At 37.5% G+C, this 13,678-nt stretch overlaps 1 non-coding gene across 1 annotated transcript; it reads right to left on the reverse strand.

The window, feature by feature from the left end:
- Window positions 1–11,807: 11,807 nt before the first annotated feature.
- On the reverse strand, window positions 11,808–11,879 carry Trnaq-uug (transfer RNA glutamine (anticodon UUG)). Its single transcript has one exon. It is a non-coding gene; the product is annotated as a tRNA-Gln (tRNA).
- Window positions 11,880–13,678: the final 1,799 nt, after the last annotated feature.

Below are 13,678 nucleotides of genomic sequence, written 5' to 3' on the forward strand. Positions count from 1 at the left end.
TTCAGGTAATGCATCTTTGGCCATTGCTATTGGTGGTAGAGAAGGTTTCTTGTAATTATTGAAGGAAACAAGTTTAGTCTTGGCAGCTTTAAATGTGAGCATCCATTTTTATCCCCATTCCACTACAGATTGAAAGTCTTTCTCTAGTCTTTCTGCCATTTCCTTACATATGTGTTCATTTGTTTTCCCCTCGTGCCTGTTGTATAGCGTGGTGTCGTCAGCAAATATACTCACATCAGAGATAATTTTATCAGAGAAGTAATTTATAAATGTTAGGAATATAAAGGTCCAAAGATAGACCCCTGAGAGTCTCAGGGGCGGCTCGTTCCTGAAGCTGTGAAACTGCAGCACACCCCCAAGTCATTTCTACTCAATATTATCCGTTTATTTTTTTCTTTCTACGTGATAATATATCATATTAATAATTTATATATATATATATATATATATATATATATATATATATATATATATAAATATGTACGAGCAAACAGTTAATAAAACATGTTAAAAAACACTTTGAAATGAGTTAAAAAACATATTTAATCTGTAAAGGAAACACTAGATAAGTGTTTATTTTATATATATATATATATGTGTGTGTGTGTGTGTGTGTGTGTGTGTGTGTGTGTGTGTGTGTGTGTGTATAATCCTGAAACTTAATGTCGATAACTGTCCCCACACTCATATAAGCATAAAAGTAAAACTTTGCTTAGAGCTGCGAAATTCACAGTTACACATTCTTAGTGAAGTTCGCTTGTGCGCATGCCCGATCAAGACGACTGATATGAGCCAATTTGGAGCTGGAGTTTGCGCAGTTCCAAACTCTCGTGAAATGCGGTGTTTGCGCGTTTTCGCTTATATTTTTTAAAAGGCCTGTTTACAAATGTTTTCTTTTTATTATTATTAAAAAGTGTAACGTGTTCCTGTAAATAAAATCTCCACCTTAAAAAAAATTCCCATACTTTTAAATGCGATTTAAGCAGACAAAAATATACAATATGCCAAACTTTTTTTAAATTAAAAGTGTTCGGGCTTTTAGCCTTGAAGCTACCAACGCGACTAATGTTATCTTTTTTTTTACCTATATGGCTTATTTGGTTTGCGTTTTTAAGTAGTTTGAAATCTATTTATTTTGTAGTAGTTAAACTTTACAGAATAACAAATATTTACATTTTTTTCTATAGAAAAGCGAAGAAAATTTTATTTTTAAAATATATTTTAGTTAGAAATTTTTTTAACTTATATATATATATGTGTATATATTGTTGTGGTTGCAAGGTTGAACTATAATTAGTAAGGAAATACAATGAAGACGCAAACAACAAGATAACGCAATAATAAGTGTATTAAAGAAAAGGTATATTTACAATATGTACAAATGACGGTGTCGAGTCAGAGAGTCTTGGTGGGAGGACATGTACGCTCTTCGGCATCACTTCCGGTGGCATTTGAGTAAGACACACCAAGGCCAACCTAGGCTTGCCATTTATAGTGTTATGTTATTCGCATATGCAAATAAGTGGTTGCCACCACAACATATATAAATATATATATATACATATATATACACATATATATACACACGCACATATATATGTACACACATATGTATATACACACACATATATATACACACACACATATATACACACACATATATATATACACACACACATATACATATACACGCACATATATATACACACACACATATATATACACACACACACATATATATACACATATACACACACACATATATATACACACATATATGCAAACACAAACATATATATATACACACGCACACACATATATATACACACACATATATATATTGTTGCTGACCAGGATATAATACCCTAGCTCGCCACAAGAAATAATGAAACGAAGGAAACAAAGACTCAATTGATGGATAAGATAAACGTCGTTTATTTGCTGTTGAAAGAATGAACGTTTTAGTTATAACATGTGTTCATGTCCGCGCGTGTGTAACTAATCTTCGTTGCGGGACTGGTGTTGTAGAAAGAAATGGAAATGTGTGTTCATCTCAAGTTCGGGTCACTATCGTTTGTTCGCGCGTGGGAAGAGAAATGAGTGTTGTAGTGGAAAATGGAATGATAGTCCAGCGTGTAGACAAAGAAGAGGATATGAGAGTTGACGTCAGTTAGCAGTCAGCTACATGAAGGTGTTCTCAGGGACCAGTAGTAGATAGAGAGAGAAAGAGTGTGAATGTGTACATATGGTCTGTTAGCTCGTGCCCCATACATAGTAGTAAGTGGGCGTGACGCACGCGGTCGGTCCGAAGATCGACCGGCTCGAAAGCTCGGCCTAAAAGGGTTAGAAACAGCTTGTCTCTTTGTTTTATACTCGTTTCCGGAGTGTCTTTTGCGCATGTGTATATTTCCTTTGAAAGCGGAAGTGACGTCGTCCATGTGTGCGTTCGTGTGCACATGTCTGAGTACATGTATATACGTTAGCGTGTGTGTATATATACGTGAATGTGAGTGTATGTACGCGAACGTGAATATATGTACGTGTGTGGATGTAGGCGCGTATGTTTGTGTGTGCGTATGTATATGACATAGCTTGAAATGTGAATGTGTGTTTGTGGGAGACTGGGAAAGGCTCGCACAATACTCCCCTTCCTAGGAAAAAAAATATATGCAGTGTATATATATTTATATATATATATATTTTTTTTTTGTAAGTAATGTTTTCGGCAGTTGATTTTTCGTCCTGTTTTTTTTTTTTTGTTTTTTGCTGTTGGTGTGGTTGTTTGAAAAAAACGTCAAAAAGAAACGGAATGTCAAAAACGGAGTGTGTTCGTAAAAAACAGTATTTACTTATGCGTGAAAAATGCATTTACTCTTTTTTAGGCTGACATTTGTTTGTTTGTTTTTTTGTTGTGTGCTGACATATACAACGAGTTGCTTGGACAGAGAAGTGAATTGTTCGTTTGGAAGGAAAATTTTTGTTTCGTGTTGACGGTGTGTGTGCCCAGTTGACGGTATCTTTGCATGTGAGTCTGCGGTAATGTGTGCATCGTTTGGACTGGCGCTAGGTGCGTATTCGTTCGTGTTGAACAATAAGTTTGGTTGCCGTTGTCTTCGCATGTGTGTCTGCGGTAAAATATACACACATATATATACACACATATATATGCACACACATATATATATACACACACATATATATACACACACACATATATATATGTATACACACACACATATATATATATACACACACACACACACACATATATATATATATATAAGTAAATAAGCAGGTCAATGCTATTTTCGGACAACAACTTTATTAATCCAAAATGATGGAGGTCTGAAATATACATTATGGTGAGATGAGTATGACATAATAATTCAACTATCTGTTGGATTAATTTAAGATGTGCTAATGGTTAGATTAGGATGATGTAATGCACTATCCTCTATCCCCCCCGAGTCATTTGACAGTGTTCTGAATGACTGATTTAATGTTTGTTGCTGGTAAGGATTGTGGATAGGATGATGTTATTTGCAAAGAATATTAATAGATGATAGGTGTACTGCTTGTACATAAAATAAAGAAACGGTTGTGAACCATCATTGGGTAGACTGCCCTCCGGTTCGGGGATTATTCTGTCCCATGTAATGTTCATAATCCCTGAGCCACTTTGGTTCTTGTCGTGGCCGATTGGAGCGTCTCGGAGGCTGGTGAAAGGAAAGTTGGTTTTGTCTTACTCCAGGTGTCACGTTCCTTCTCGGTGTGGTTGGTACCATGGGTGAAGGCGTTGGAGCCTGCGGTGTGGGAGGTGGCCTGGTAGATGTAGGCGTGAGATGTTGACTGTCATCTACTAGTGGTGGTGGTCTGACCTGTGGTGGCTGAGTGAAATGAGGTGGTCTACCCTGCTCAGCTGGTGTAATGCAGACAGAAGGTGAAGCTGGTGCAAGCCCATTGTTGTTCTGTAGTTTTGAGCTTGTGACAGTCTGAGATGGAACAGCTGGGGTTATTAGTGTCCCACTCACTGGTGTAGGTGGGTTGGGATTTCCTCCTTTGAAGTGGTATCTCAGGTCATGGTTGATGGTGTGTGTTTCAGGAGGGGAATACACCGGCATGTACTTTCATAGGAACTTCCTGTTGCATAATGTCACTCTGCCTGATCCGTCCATGCGTACAACATACTGGTCATATTGGTGAACTTCAATGACAGTTCCAGCTTTGTCCCATTTTCTTGGATAAGTGCCAGTTTGGTTTTGGATCCTGACCTGGTCTCCCACTCTGAGGGGTGGTAGCCGCTTTGTATGTTCTGTTAAGCGTTCGGCAATTTTCATGTGTCGGTTGCGTAACGCTTCCTCTCTCAGAGTGAGTGTGTCACTCCATGTCTCATGAGGTTTGTTGCGGCCAGGCAGGATCGGGATGAAGTCTCGGATCGCCCGCCCTAAAGACGCACATTGCTGGAGATAATTTTGTGTCTCTGTCAGGAGTTTCGATACTGCAACATGGCACGCTGAAAGGCACAGGTGTCTAGTTCACCATTTGGTCCAGTGTTGTCTGCAATCATGCGTTTCACGGTCTTCACTCCAACCTCTGCTCTACAGTTGCTATGTGGAAAGGCTACACATGAGAGTCTATGATGCACACCCCAGGTCTTCAGGAAATCTCTGGTTGTTGAAGCTGTAAACTCTGGGCCGCCATCTGAAGATAACTCATCTGCTATTCCAAATGTGACGAATGTGCGTCGTAAGCAGTCGATGAGGCCAGAAGCACCATTATGTGCCCTTTAAACGATGGGCCAGTTTGAGTATCTATCAACAATCACCAGGTAATTACCGCCTTTGTAGTGGAAGAAGTCCGCACATACACACTGAAATGGATACAAGGGGTAGACGGGTGGCGTTGGTGGTGCACTTGGTTGAGATGGAGCATTTCGGTTGCAATGATTGCAAGAGTTTCTGAGTTTGGTGCTTATACCAGGCCAAAACACAGAGGTTTCTGCTCTTGACATCATGGATGAAATGCCTTGATGTGCAGAATGCAACGCTGTAAGCACATCTTTTCTCAGTAACGGTGGAACCACTATCCTGTCTTTGTACATAATGACACCATTGACGGTGGAGAGGTGGTTGCGGAATTGATGGTATTCTCTCAAGGAGGGCGGTAGATCATTTCGGATGTCTGACATTCCACTTTCAATTTGTTGTACTAGCTTGAACATGTCCTCGTCACTGGCTGTTGCAGCTTTAATCTTGTCCCAGGAGATGCACTGCAATGATGTGACTGAAGACAAGGCGGATGAATAAAATATGGCTTCACCACATGGAGGGGCAGTGTCTGGCTCTCCGGTCATGACACCCAAAGTTTTGTGCTGCAGTGTTGGGATGGTTTGTGGCGCCTCACTCCGGCTGTAGCCATCAACAGAGGCTATGTCATCAATGAGAACCATACTGTCAGGCCTTCAAACTGGGTGGCGAGATACGGTGTCAGCAGCACGGTGTTTGGCACTAGGCACGTGTAGCATCGTGAACTTGTACCTTAGGGTCTTTTCCTTCAGGTTACAAAGTCTTGAATTGGGGATATCCTCCAGTGATCTGTCCCCAAGGAGCTTGATCAGGGGCTTGTGGTCTACTGCGATGATCAACTTGTCACATCCCAGAACAAAGTATCTTGCTTTTTCTAAGGCGTCAGCAACTGCAAGGGCTTCACCTTCGACGGGTGCGTACCTGGATTCTGTGGGGCTGGTGAACCTGCTGCCAACAAGGGTTATCTTCCACCCGTCTCGGCAACAGAAGGGCACAGTTTTAATGCATATGCAATGTTTCTGGAACAGCCAGAATCCAATGCCATTCTTCAACCAGTCTGTAGCTAGGCAAGTTGGTTTGTTTTTGTCGAATATCTGGACACCATGTTCAATTTCACTGATGATGACTGCTGTTGACTCCTGAAAGAGGCGTTCCAGTGTGTCGTCCCAGTTGAATGGGGTTCCAGGTTTCAACAGTTGTCTGAATGCTTGCATCCTGTCAGTCATGCTGAAGGCGTATGATACCTGGTTTACAAAACCAAACCATGATCTCATGTCCATGATGTTCTTTGGTGAAGGAAAGTCTAAGATTGCTTCAAGATAGCGACTACATGGTCGCACACTGTCTTGGGTAATTTCAAAGCCAGCAAACTCTACAGTGTCTTGAGCAAAGATGAATTTCTCCGGGTTCAAGATGATACCGTTCTTTCCACAAGTTTCCAGCCAGTTACAGGATTGAAGGAAACTGTTCTGTATACTGTTTGACCAAAGAAGGGCGTCGTCAATACACTTTGTTTTGTCAGGGATGTCGGCGACGATTTCATCGAAACGGCGGGTATAGCCATCCCCAGAGGCTATGTATCCTTGAGGTGCATTTTTGTATCTGTACCTGCCCCACGGTGTGATGAAGGTGGTGAGGTGTTTGTCCTCTTCTCTAATGGGTACACTGTGATATCCGTTCCAGGCATCAAAGACAGTCCTTTTAGTGTTGCGTGGGACGGAGCAAGCCTGATGAAATGAGGACTACGTGTGGTGGGTCTCCCTCACTGCATGAGCATTGAGTGCTTGGAAGTCTACGGTTCGACGCGGAGTGCCATTCTTCTATGCGCAGACCACCATGCGATGACACCAAATGCCCGATTCCCGACTGCGGCTTCGAGACAGCTGATCTTGACGCAGCAATTGTGGCAGCACTCCTGACAACTCATGCGCTAGTACACACCACAACTCCCGCAAGTACTGCAAGCTACAACAAGGTAGAAAAAGTCAAACGACCATCTCATCAGCTGGTACAAGTGAGGGCTGGTCATACTTCCTATCACGATGGAATGATTATGTCGAAGCCACCAAAATCAAGGACAAAGAACTCGTAATCAAACTGTTGGCCTAAATTTCTGCTGCAATAGAAGGAAAAAAACAAAACAAAAACCCAAAACAAATATTGCGTGGCCGAGTTTTTCTCTCTTTCAGTTTTGATCTTCGAGCAGACGTTTTGGTGTATATATATATATATATATATATATATATATTAATCTTTTCCAAATTCATCCCAAACATTCCGTTAATCTTGAGGGCTCATTCAAAATGCCGTCTCCACATTCAAGTGGTGCAACATATCAACTAATAAAAGTCTGACGAAAAGCTTTGAGCAGTTTTTGGATTCCGGTTTTCAAGATGGCTTCTTTAATACGACCTCCATCATAAATAAGCAGGTCAATGCTATTTTCGGACAACAATTTTATTAATCTAAAATGATGGAGGTCTGAAATATACAATGACATTATGGTGAGATGAGTATGACATAATAATTCAACTATCGGAATGTCAAAAACGGAGTGTGTTCGTAAAAAACAGTATTTACTTATGCGTGAAAAATGCATTTACTCTTTTTTAGGCTGACATTTGTTTGTTTGTTTTTTTGTTGTGTGCTGACATATACAACGAGTTGCTTGGACAGAGAAGTGAATTGTTCGTTTGGAAGGAAAATTTTTGTTTCGTGTTGACGGTGTGTGTGCCCAGTTGACGGTATCTTTGCATGTGAGTCTGCGGTAATGTGTGCATCGTTTGGACTGGCGCTAGGTGCGTATTCGTTCGTGTTGAACAATAAGTTTGGTTGCCGTTGTCTTCGCATGTGTGTCTGCGGTAAAATATACACACATATATATACACACACATATATATACACACACACATATATATATATGTATACACACACATATATATACACACACACACATATATATATATATATATATATATATATATATATATATATATATATATATATATATATATATATATATATAAGTAAATAAGAAGGTCAATGCTATTTTCGGACAACAACTTTATTAATCCAAAATGATGGAGGTCTGAAATATACAATGACATTATGGTGAGATGAGTATGACATAATAATTCAACTATCTGTTGGATTAATTTAAGATGTGTTAATGGTTAGATTATGATGATGTGATGCACTATCCTCTAATAAGCTTTTGCATTTATTTACCTCCCACGAGGACAATGTAAAAGTTTTACACTTTGAAGAAAGTTTTTTAAATTAAAATGGGCAACAACAAAACGAGTAAGTAAAACCGTTTTTATAATAAGCAAATAGTAAATAGCAAAGTTTGTTTTTGTTTTTATATAAAAAGTTGTAAAAAGATTTGTAAATAAAATTATGTATCTTAAAATGTTTTTTTTTGTTTGCTCATAGTACAAGCATGTAAACTTTTTTATTCTATATTTTATTTACAAAGTTTTGTTATAAACACACATTTTTAAATTTTGAATAAAACTGTTATCCAATAAAACCATTTTTAAATGGTAAACTCCTAACTTTACCATCGTTTGCACGCAAGTAAATTTCAAAGATTTTGTTTTTATAAAAAAATAAATTATTAAAAAATTGTAAATTAAATGTGTTTTAAAAAATGTTTTTCGTTTACTTGCCTGCGGAAAAGTCCGTAAAATTTTAATTTATCTGTAAAGTTAAAAAGAAATATATTTGTATATTTTTTGATTACTCTGTAAAGTATACACAATTTAAAATAGTATTTTTTAATTAAAATGTTTTTGCTTATTACCCCTTTTTCGACGGCTTATAATGGCAAAGTTAAAAATATTTGTATAAAAAAAAAACAATTTTAATGACAAGCTTATTTTGTTATACCCCTATTTTTAATTAACAACAAGCTTTTTATAAATAAAACCGTTTTTAAATTGTAAAACTTTTTTCGTTAATAAAAATCTGTGACCTAAAAGTTATAAAAGTATGATTCAACTCAGTTAGAACTTCCGGTTCAGTTGAATCGCAAAAAGAGGGTCACGTAGACATTATATTCCTTCTACCCTAGTTGATATTCTACTAATAGACTACCTAGTACTTACCTTTCCCAACATAATTGATATAAAAAAATTTAACCATGGCCTCCTTGCATCCCCAAGAAATAACTTCTGCGACGGTAAGTGAACTTCAACAGATTGAGTTTTCACAGCTGTCTCTCCATAATAAAGTTGAAATTAAGAAAAGAAGCCGTTCAACGCCTGATATTCAAATATCTCAATCAGGCATTAGCAACAACAAAGTGCATATTCGTAGCTTTAATGGTACCAACGGAAAAATTGCCTTTGCGGCTGTGAACTAAAAAAGGCATTGTTCTGCTTTCCTTGTTTGTTGTTTGGGGGTGATGTAACGTGGACAATAGATAGTTTCAGAACTATTAGCAAAATGAAAGATAAATAAAACCGTTTTTAAATAGTAAAACTTTTTTCGTTAATAAACATTGTATTCCTTCTACCCTAATTGATATTCTACTAATAGACTACCTAGTACTTACCTTTCCCAACACAATTGATATAAAAAGAATTTAACCATGGCCTCCTTGCGTCCCCAAGGAATAAAAAAGGCATCCCCTTTCCTTGTTTGTTGTTTGGGGGTGATGTAACGTGGACAAAAGATAGTTTCAGAAATATTAGCAAAATGAAAGATAGAACTGAAAAGCATGAGAAGCACGTTGATAATGTAGTTTCCCTATCAATTTTGGGGACCGTAAATATTAAAGCAAAACTTAGTGAGGCCTACAGACTTTCAATCAATCATCATAACATGAATGTTAAGAAGAACCGTGAAATTTTATCTAAAATAATAGATTGTATTTTCTTTTGTGGGAACTTTGAAACTCCCTTACGAGGACATGATGAAAAAGATAATTCAGTAAATCCAGGTGTATTTAGAGGATTATTAAATTTTGCATCTTAATTAGATCCAGATTTAAAGAATCACTTCGAAACCAGTAGTGTCTTCAAAGGTGTTTCCAAGACCATTCAGAATGACATACTTGACTGTCTTTTACAAATATACCGTGATGAAATAAGGGCAGAAATTAGCAAAGCTTCCTTTGTAGCTGTCATGGCTGACGATACAACAGATGTGTCTGAACATACACAAATGATCATTGTTTTACGGTACATCTTGGATGAAAAAATACTTGAACGCTTTTGGGGATTCTTTATGCCAGAAAACCAAACCGTTGATGGGATATCAAAATTTATTCTACAACAATTAGATATAATCCTTCAATGGAATCGCCAAAAACTGATAGCTCAGGCATTTGATGATGCAAATGTCATGAAAGGCAAAAAAGCTGGTGTTCAGGCGAAAATAAAAGCAGTTTATAGTAATGCACATTTCACTCACTGTTATGCGCATCAACATAACAAATTTAAAAACTGCTATTTTAGAGATAAGAAAGAACCAAATGCTGTGAAAACCCTTCACAAACACTCAAGGGCGAAGCTAAAGAACTGTGTGACTATATATCTGTTGATATAACGGACAGATATTCTTCAACTAAACATTTAATACTTGCTAAATTGTGTTACAAGAAAAGCTTTGCTAGTTTTAAGAAAAAACTACCTGCAAAACAGATATTCTTGACAACTGAAGCATATTCCATGATTGAAAGAAAAGTTTGAAACTGAGCTAGAAATATTTTATAGTAGGTCAGATATCCATGAGTATTGCAAAGCAATTGATCTCCTGAAATTTATTTTGGAAAACAATTTAAACGATGTTCTTAGTGAAATCACAAAACTCATAAAAATTATCTTGACAATTCCCATGACTACATAAGAGATAGAACGTTGTTTTTCAACTCTGAAAAGAAAAAAAAAACATGGGTTGCGAAAGACTAAATGAACTTGCAGTGCTTTCAATTGATAAAAAAGTTCTTCAGCAGTCATTCAGAAGTTAAGGAGAAAATTATCAATCTTTTCTCACAAATTAAAACAAGAAGAATTGAATTTACTTTCAAATGGATGTAATAAGTAAAATATTTAAAATATTTACATCTATTTAGGATTCCTTTAAGTTATTGTATTTTTATACGTGTGCATACGTATAAATTAAATTTTTTATGTTTGTTTTATTTTTACAAATATTAAAACAATAGGTATTTTTTTAAACAGCACCTCCACTAATCGTAGGCACGAGCCGCCACTGCCTGAGATACTCCCACATTTATATCATTGTTTAGATGTACAACCATCGAGGACAACTTGGAGTTTTCTCTTATTTAGGAAGGATTTAATTATGTTATGCATTCATCCAGTGATGTTGTATGATCTGATTTTCCCGAGAATACTATCGTGCCATACCCTGCCAAAGGCCTTGGATATATCTAGCGCTACTGCTCTACCCTCCCCTGTTTTGTCCAGTGAATGGTATATAAGTTCAGAGATTACAGTTAGGATATCTGCTGTAGAACGGCTTGCCTAAATCCGTATTGTCGGTCGGTCAGAAGTTTAGCAACTGTAAAGTGATGAACTAGAGCTTGATTAATTAAGGACTCGAATATTTTGGCGAAAAGATGAAGGAGGCTAATGGGAGGATAATTTAATTTCGCCAAAATTCTTGTAAACTGGTACCACAGAAGCAGTTTTCAGCAGTCAGGAAAGCAAGATTCGTTAAGGTATTTGTTGAAGAGTTTGGAAAGAACTGGAACAACCTCAGCAGAGCATTTTTTTAATAGTACAACCGGAATGAGATCAAGTCAACATGCTTTTGAGGATTAAATTAAATGACAAGAATCGGTTGATTAAACATAAATAATAAATATTATTCGATATTTTGCTATTTGCATTGTTATTGAAATTTCGATCATTATTATATATTTTTTCAGACATCGCAAAATAAAAATAAAGAGTATATTATATATGCATCGATTTGTTAGAATTAATGATAATCTAAATCGCACATCAAATAAGAATAAAATTTAAGACTAGGTTCTACCGAGATTTGAACTCGGATCGCTGGATTCAAAGTCCAGAGTGCTAACCATTACACCATAGAACCGTACACTGGGTTATCGACTTACAATTTTTAGTGAATGCTGCCCTAATTATACGTATATTGCTTCATTTTTTTTTGTACGTGTGTGTGTTAGTTTCTGTGTACGTGTGTCCGTTAAGATGCAGTGACGATTTGGCATACCCACCCAACTATCTATCTATCTATCTATCTATCTATCTATCTATCTTATTTTTCTTTCTTTCTCTCCCTCTATCTCTCTCCCTCTCTCACGCTCTCGCTCTCTCTTTCTCTCTCTCTCTCTCTCTCTCTCTCTCTCTCTCTCTCTCTCTCTCTCTCTCTCTCTCTCTCTCTCTCTATATATATATATATATATATATATATATATATATGCAATCATGTGATTAATAGAGGAAGTTTACTAGGTAATTGCAAAAGTAAGCTTCAGTCCAATAAACGTATTAATGTTTACATTATCCCAACCAAGTAAAAAAAAGCTCGACAAGACATTAAGAAGTAGAGCTATATATATATATATATATATATATATATATATATATATATATATATATATATATATATATATATATATCTGCTAACCAGTTTCTATCCTCTGACGAGAAGAACATTACATTCTTTAAAACTCCGTAGAATAAGGATATTTTACCCCCCCCCTTTTTTTACATGGGGGTCACCACTAATCTAGGCCCGGAGGCCACTCAGGGATAAGGGTTATTGCATGTACAGTAATCAATGAGATAGTATTGTAGTAATCATTAGTATTGGAGATTTGATAGAGTGTCTTACTTAAGGGGGCGGTTTGTAAGGAATTTGTTTATGTTGGACTTGAAGACGTCCAAGTTGTAGTCAGGTGGGAAACAGGCGAACGGAAGAGAGTTCCACAATCGTGCACTTCTAAGAAAGAAGCTCTGCTCATGGAATCTACGTTTGGATTTAGGCACAGATAAAGAGTGGGGAAAATTATTGACAGTAGCTTTAGCCAGACGGGTGCTTCTCGTGAAAGATTGGTGATGAGGGACGAGAGATTGGAGCTCAGACGAGCACTTGCCATGGAAGTAATGATAAAACAAAGACAGGCTCGCAACGTCTCTTCTGTGGGAGAGAGGCTGCAGGGAAGAGAAAAGGGCATCCCCACCAAACCACGAAGTCTATTTTGTACTCTGTCAAGGCAGGATAGGCTGTTTTTAAGCAGCTCCTGCCCAGATGTGGCAGCAGTATTCCATCCTTGGACGTACTTGGCTTTTATACAGATAGAGAATTGTATCAGTAGTGAGATATCTTCTGGAGCGGTAGAAGGATCCCACCATTTTCCCAGTGTCCCTGGCAACAGATTTGATGTACGTGTTCCATTTCAGATCAGGAGTAAAGGTCAAATCCAGAAGCTTGTCAAAACATGGAGCCTCCCCAAGACGAAAGCCATCCATTTCAATTGATGCCAGATCGGGATCAGAGCATAGATGATGTAAAGATAGAAGCCTGGTTTTGGATACATTAAAAGTGACCAGCCACGTCTTCCCCCATTGTACCACGTGCTCAAGATCAATGGAGAGAGAATCAGAGAGAACTTCGTCATTTACGGCCTTTGATATGTTGTCATAGATGGTCGTGTCATCAGCATAGATGTCAACGAATGATTTAAGTATGTGTTTTGGGAGATCATTGATGTAGATCAGGAAGAGAGTTGGGCCCAGGATGGACCCCTGAGGGACTCCAGCATTAATACTGTGGGCCTCTGATTTCTGCTCATCAACCACTACTCTTATGAACCTATCAGAGAGAAACGATTTAATGATTGAGAAAACATTTTCAGTAATACCGTAGCT

The sequence above is a fragment of the Euprymna scolopes genome, chromosome 7 (assembly GCF_053919585.1).
Source record: "Euprymna scolopes isolate OS-2025 chromosome 7, ASM5391958v1, whole genome shotgun sequence".
Taxonomy (NCBI): Eukaryota; Metazoa; Mollusca; class Cephalopoda; order Sepiida; family Sepiolidae; genus Euprymna; species Euprymna scolopes.